This window comes from Gekko japonicus, unplaced genomic scaffold (assembly GCF_001447785.1).
Source record: "Gekko japonicus isolate JY-2015 unplaced genomic scaffold, Gekko_japonicus_V1.1 scaffold1471, whole genome shotgun sequence".
NCBI classification, from domain to species: domain Eukaryota; kingdom Metazoa; phylum Chordata; class Lepidosauria; order Squamata; family Gekkonidae; genus Gekko; species Gekko japonicus.
In genome coordinates, this window is record NW_015163647.1 from 190,521 (window position 1) to 197,502 (window position 6,982).

Here is a 6,982-nt window from a genome sequence, read left to right on the forward strand (position 1 = left end):
TAAGTGGAGATTTTTATCAGTTACAACCACTCCCTCCTCCGTGAGGGCAGATCTGCATGTTCCCACCCACCCCCAATAGCTAGCGATCCAAAACGGTCCAGTAGAGCTTGAGCGGTGGGTGTTGCCTTCTGATACACTTCTGGTGATGTCAGGGGGTGTGGCCTATGCAAATAAGTTACGCTAATGAGCTCCTGCACCTCTTTTTCTACGAAATGACCCCTGCTAACTGGCACTTCTCCCTACCCTCTGGAGCGCCCCAGACGTTCTGCACAGGGAGGAGAGGACTGTGCCGGCCAAGACCCTCCTGCAGAATCCAAGGCGCCAGGGGTGTGTGTGTGGGGGAACCCAGCGCTCTGCAGCAGGGCTGGGTAACCAGCCAGTGGACAACCCAACCCAACCCTGGCTTCCCCCGGGGAACATGACTCATTTCCTCACCTCTGGAGCAGGACCGGTCCCTAGACTGAGATGCGGGCTCCAAGAAATGGCGCACACTCCCCCACTGCCCTTCTCTGGCATGAGGAGGCGTGTCCTTAAGCCAGCGGCCACCTAGGGCGGTATACACGCAGGTGAAGCCAGAACCAGTGTTCCCTCTAAGCTGAGTTCGTGTGAGCTGGCTCACAGTATTTTAGCCCCCGGCTCACACATTTTTGTCTCGGCTCAGGAAGGATAGGGCTCCGGAGCAAACTAACTGATGCATTAGCCAAATCAGCTCGCTCACAGCTTTAGTGCCAGCAGCTCACAAAGTGGAATTTTTGCTCACAAGACTCCACAGCTCGGAGGGAGCCTTGGTCAGTTCCCAGCCTGCTTCCCTGCCCCCAGCCTGCGTCCTTCTGGCTTGGCCACAGTGGCTGGCACCACACCCGTTGGCCGGCGCACTGCTTCGGAGGGCTTCCAGGCAGCCTCTTCTCCCGGGGGCCCCAAGCAGCCGGGGTACCAAAGGCACCACCTGCAGGAGGACTGAATCAGCCACAGAAGAAACACAACCCACCCACCCAGCCACCCAGTCAGTGAGGAGTCCCATCATGGCCTCCTGTCCAGTGAAGACTCCCCGTGCCCACTGCGCAGGCAGCACTAAAAGAGGCACCGTGTTTGGTGGTCTCATGAAATGGAGTTACGATTGTTTTGTTCTTGGTTTGGGACTAAGAAGGGCAAGTGCCGTCACCTGGAGAAGAGGAGACTGAGGGGGGGACAGGATGGCTCTGAAGACTCCCCGTGCCCACTGCGCAGGCCGCACTAAGAGAGGCATCGTGTTTGGTGGCGCTTTGGCTGGGTCTCATGAAATGGAGTCACGGCTGTTTTGTTCTTGGTTTTGGACTAAGAAGGGCAAGCGCCATCACCTGAAGAAGAGGAGACTGAGGGGGGAACAGGATGGCTCTCTTCGGGGATTAGAGTGGAGTAGTAAGTCGAAACAATAAATAAATAAATATCTGAAAGGCTGCCATTTGGAGGAGGGCAAGGGGGTGTCCCAGTGGGCAGCGGAGGAGAGGACCCGAAGCAATGGGTTTAAGTCACACGAAGAAAGGTATCACCTGGATATCAGGAAAAACTTTTTCGCAGTCAGAGTGGTTCAAAGGTGGACTCAGCTGCCTGGGGTTAGGGTTGCTCCCCTTCACTGGCAGCTTTCAAGAAGAGGCTGGATGAATATTTGCCAGAGATGCTTGAGGCTGGTCCTGCATTGGGCAGCGGGTTGGACTAGAGGGTCTGTATATGGCCCCTCCAAGCTCTGTGGTTCTATGATTCTGTCAGTTCTCAGGGGCAACGCCTCTCCTTCTGGGGGAAAGGCAGTGCTGCTGAAGGGGCAACTTCTGGCTTCCCTCTTGGCACCATGGGCACCATCCGCCGGGCGGGAAGTGGCCACGAGCAGCCCACTGAAGTGAGCAGGAGCTGCCTTCGAGCTCTGCCGCCCTTCTTCCCGGCTCCTGTGGATCCTGCAGGCCGTGCCTTTCCTTTCCGTCACAGCTGCGGAGCATAGCAAAGCTGGCCGACTTGCAGGAAAAGACTCCTGTGACGCCTTGGAAAGAGGCAGTGCCTCACCAGCCGGACAGCCACGCTCGGAGCCTCTCGGAGGGCCTGGGCCAGCCTGTCTCCTGGCACACGGAGCTGCCCTGAGCAAGCCAGAAGCCGCCTCAGCGGGTGCCGGGCAGGACAACCTTCCAGGCAACCAGAGCAAGCAGCGCAAAGAGCCTCGTCACACTGGAAGAGGGCAAAGGGGGCTCCGGAAGAAGGGACCCCCTTCCTTCTGCACACGCACACACCCGATACCCTGGTGCCACCCGATCCCTCCCCGATCTGGGTCAGGAGAACCGGTTCATCTGGTTTCTCTTCCTCCTGGAGTAACTCAGCTCCCCCCCTAAGGCTCCCTCTAAGCGGTGGAGTCTTGGAAGCAAAGATTCTACCTGGCGTTAAAGTTGTGAGCGAGGGATTTGGCTGCTGCATAAAGTAGGTTGCTCTGGAGTCCTCCTCCCTGAGCTAAGGCAGAAATGTGGGAGCCGGAGGCTAAAAAACTGTGAGCCAGCTCTCACACGAACTCAGCTGAGAGGGAACACTGCTCCCCACCCTCATGAGACAAGCAAAGGAAACTAGTGTTGAGGGTCACGGGGGGGGGGGGCGCTCAGGTTGCAAAACACAGCGCAAGCCCCACTTATCCAGTGCGTGGCAACACTTCTCTCTCTCTCTCTCACACACACACACACACACACACACACACGCAGGCAGGCAGGCACTCACGCTCTCCTGGAGAGAGACGGGCAGACAACATTTACAGCTGGCCACGGGGACAGCTCAGATCCCTTTATGTGCACCCCCCTGCTGCCTGCCTTCATCCCCTGGGCAAAGAAGAGCCAGGGCCTGACCTCGCGTGGCAGTCAGTGGGTGCAGGCGGCCCCCACCCAGCCTGGCCTCTGCTGTGGAGGGCACAGAGGCCAAGCGCAGCACTGTCTTTCTGTCTGTTAATATTGTATTAAAAGGGCCATAAGCATCAAAATCGCAGGAGGTCAGAGCCCCTCTGTATCCTGCCTCGGTCAGGCCACACCTGGAGTCCTGTGTGTGCAGTTCTGGAGGCCTCACTTCAAAAAGGAGGTGGGCAAAATCGAGAGGGTGCAGAAGAGAGCGACGAGGATGATCAGGGGTCTGGAGACTGAGCCCTATGAGGAAAGGCTAAGGGCCTTGGGAATGTTTCATTTGGAGAAGAGGAGACTGAGGGGGGACATGACCAATGTTCCCTCTAAGCTGTGGAGTCCTGTGAGCAAAAATTCTCCTTTCTGAGCTCCGGGCATTAAAATTGTGAGCAAGCAGTTTGGCTCCTGCATAAATTAGTTTGCTCTGGTGCCCTCCTTCCTGAGCTAAGACAAAAATGTGTGAGCCAGAGGCTAAAAAACTGTGAGCTAGCTCACACCAACTCAGCTTAGAGGGAACAGTGGACATGACTTAAACATTCGAAAGGCTGTCATGTGGAGGAGGGCAAGGAGCTGTTCCAGTTGGCAGCAGAGGAGAGGACCCGTAGCAATGGGTTTAAATTACACGCAGAAACGTATCGGCTGGATGTTAGGAAAAACCTTTTCACGGTCACAGAGTGGTTCAGAGGTGGAATCAGCTGCCTGGGGAGGTGGAATTAGCTCCACTGACAGTTTTCAAGAAGAGGCTGGAGGAATATTTGTCAGGGATGCTTGAGGCTGGTCCTGCATTGGGCAGGGGGTAGGACGACTAGATGGTCTCTGGCCCCTTCCAACTCTATGATTCTATGAAATGTGGATTTTGTCAATTGAAAACATTTCAGCTCATTTCGGGAGCTTTTGCTTCTGGGCAGATGGGGGACTCAGTGGGAGATGTGGGGTCCCAAGTTGGATCCAGCCATAGGCCCACCCAGTCGGCTGCGATGCTTCTGGGGACCTCGCAAGCGGGGCCCAAAGGCTGCATGCAGTGGCCATCCTTCCACACGACATTCCTGCCAGGTAGGCCACTGAATACTCCCAATTTACTGAGGCGGTTGGGCCCATCTCCACCCTGGAAGCAAACCCGGGTCCCTCCAGGCCACGCCCAGCACTGTGGCTGCCCCAGGCACTCCATTCTTGGCCATGGAGCTCACCTGAGGCTGCTGAGTGGAGGGGGAGCGGCGGTCCATCCCTGACCATTCCTGTACCCGATTTCAAGGGTACAAAGCCGACGTTCCCTCAACGCTCCACAGTGCTGTGAGCAAAAATTCTACCTGGTGAGTGGAAAAAGCTAGCGGAATTAAAGTTGTGAGCCTGTCTACAGTTGTTGTTGTTGTTGTTCAGTCGCACAGTCGAGTCCGACTCTTTGCAACCCCATGGACCAGATCCCGCCAGGCCCTCCTGTCTTCCGCTGTCCTCTGAAGTTTGCGAAACTAGTCTACAGTTGACTACGGTGCAAATTAGCTTTTTAGAAGACTACTTCCATGACCTTGTGAAAATCTCAGAATGAATCGTTTTAAACTATATTTAAACTATATTTTAGGAATAATTTAAGCATTATAAGAGAAAACAGAAAACTCAAATTTCATTACAGAAAATGTTGTCCTCTATGGGGCAGACCAGGCCTCTGAAGAACAGGTCTACCCGCCCCAGTCCACTATGTTGGTAGAAAATATACCAGCACTTGGGGGGTTGTTGCTGTTCTTTACTGAAATGTGACAACCAGCATTACAGGTCAAGTATAACAGAGGTGGAACCATCACTGTCAGAGCCCTGCCTAACCCTAACAAACCGGAAGTTGCTTAAATGTTATCAACCTGCCCGAGCTACTTATTTATTCAAACATATACCACTTTTCTCTGCGACTCAAGGCATCTTACAAATCATACTGAAAAGCATAACTGGCGTGTGCAAAAAAAAATAATCAATTTTTTTCTGGCTCCAATATAATGGGGACCATTACAGTCAATGGGCCCCATAGGCTATCATGGAGAATCATCCAGGGGGATCTGGGGGGCTGTTTTTTGAGATAGAGGCACCAAATTTGTTGCATTGCTGCTGGTGCCTCTCCTAACCCCCCCCCCCAAGTTTCAAAAAGAGTGGACCAGGGGGTCCAATTCTATGGGGCCTAGACGGAAGTACCCCCACCCTCTATTGTTTGCAACGGAGGGGAGGAAAGGCTTTCTCCGTTCACTTGCGGGTTGAAGCAAAACTCCCTGAGCTGCTGGCTAAAATCTGTGTGCCTGAACTCCCTAGTGCAGCTTAGAGGGAACCCTGTTCAAAGCCCTTTGCACATATTACCTCAGCAGTCCTTTCGACACCATTGCAAAGTAGGCCAACACGAGTTCTGCTTTCTTCAGACCAGGGACTGTGGCCGAGAGACGGCCTGTTTGTGTCTCGCCCGAGGCCTTGAGCAGGGGGCCCTCTCCACCACAGTGTTCAGCTGGCCCCAGACTCCCGCGAGGGTCATATGGGACAGTGCGCCGGTAAACGGCACGAGCCCCTAGAGTGGCAGCACCCGCACAGCTGATCTCCCTGGCGCTTGAGGCAGAGCACCTGCATTGGGGGCGCTCTGCATATACTCTGTTGCTGCAATCACAGCCCTACAAGGTAGGCCAGTCCTATTATCCTAACAGGAAAACCTTAGCTAGTCACGTCACACTATTTTTGACATTTTATTTTAGCTCATTTATATCCTGACCAGCGTTCCCTCTAAGCTGAGTTAGTGTGAGCCAGTTCACAGTTTTTTAGCCTCCGGCTCACAGATTTTTGTCTCAGCTCAGGAAGGATGGGGCTCCAGAGCAAACTCATTTATACAGTAGCCAGATCCCTCGCTCACAGCTTTAATGCCAGGAGCTCACCAAGTAGAATTTTCGCTCACAGGACTCCACAGCTTAGAGGGAGCCTTGGTCCTGACTTCCCAGGCTCAAGCCAGATTACATAAATTAGACGCTGAGAGCAACGGTGGAGTGGTGGTCAGAGCGTGGCTGGGACCAGGATCGGGACCGGCCACCGAAGCTCCCTGGGTGACACCCTCTCTGCCTAACCTACCTCGCAGGGTTGTTGTGAGGACAAAATGAGGAGAGGGAAATGATGGAACGCCCTTTACATTCCCACTGGGAAGAAAGGCTGGACAGGAATAAAGGAAATAAATACAACGCACAGTATACCATGCACAGGGAGGGGCTGTGTGGCTCAGCGGAAGAACCTCTGGTTGGCAGGCAGGAGGCCCCAGGTTCAGTCCCCGGTGGCATCTCCAGTTAGAAAGGCCCAGGGGCAGGAGGTGATGGGAAAGACCTCCGCCTGAGACCCTGGAGAGCTGTAAAGAGGGACCATGGCTCAGTGGCAGAGCCTCTGCTTGGCAGGCAGAAGGTCCCAGGTTCAGTCCCCGGCATCACCAGTTAAAAAGGACCATTCAGGAGGGGATGGGAAAGACCTCCGCCTGAGACCCTGGAGAAGACTGACTTTGATATGCGGGGGTCCCGATTCAGTCGAAGGCAGCTTCATGCAAATCCATACAATTGTATAAAATCAGAGGTGAAAAGGAAATAAAATCCCAAAGTGACCTAAACTCTTATAGTTCCAGGACAGATAGAAAGCGTCTGGGGAAGGGGGGGAACTGAGTGGCGGAGACCCCCAAAGGCAGGCTCCTCTCCAGCCGTGTAACAGGGGCTGCCCCAGGGCAGGTTCATGGGGGAACGTGGCAACCCAGGAACTGGCCCTGGAAACGCCCTGGGAAGATGCTAAAACGTGACAAGCCCCAATGTCCATGACGGACAGGGCTCCCTTTGGGCGGCGGCGGCGGCAGGGGAACGTGGCAACCCAGGAACTGGCCCTGGAAACGCCCTGGGAAGATGCTAAAACGTGACAAGCCCCAATGTCCATGACGGACAGGGCTCCCTTTGGGCGGCGGCGGCGGCAGACCTTCCGATCCTCCAGCGTATCCTCCGGACCTCCCTCCGCAGGGCTCCCGCGTCTCCCCGGCCGGGCTTCTCACCTTGCGGCTGGCTCGCCTCGCCCTCAGCCCCTTGCCCAGGCAGCGCTAACGCTGG